Below are 411 nucleotides of genomic sequence, written 5' to 3' on the forward strand. Positions count from 1 at the left end.
ACTTAGACATATTGAACTTTCTACTGTGAAAAGTGGAGTTTCATTATTTCATATTATTTCTATGGTCAAAATTGTAGCTTCTACACTTATTTCTTTTGCAACAACATTAGCCTGAACTGGTTATTTTCTTATTGCACTGTAAACTATGTTAAGAAATGAACTCTCCTACACTGCTACTTTTGTAAAAACACAGAGGGATGCAAAAATAGTCTCTGCACAGGAAAAAAAGAAAAAGAAAAAAAGGAAGCTCTCTCTACTTACAAAAGGAGTCATTGGTCATGGGGTAGAAGGATTAAGGGATTTGTGGAAGAACTGAAGAGGATAGATTATTTGATGATAAGGATAGGCTACTATGGAAAAACTAAAATGAATTTAACTAGTCCTAAATTCTAAATGTTTGGATTATTTTCC

Source organism: Lipotes vexillifer, unplaced genomic scaffold, assembly GCF_000442215.2.
Source record: "Lipotes vexillifer unplaced genomic scaffold, Lipotes_vexillifer_v1.1 scaffold716, whole genome shotgun sequence".
Taxonomy (NCBI): Eukaryota; Metazoa; Chordata; class Mammalia; order Artiodactyla; family Lipotidae; genus Lipotes; species Lipotes vexillifer.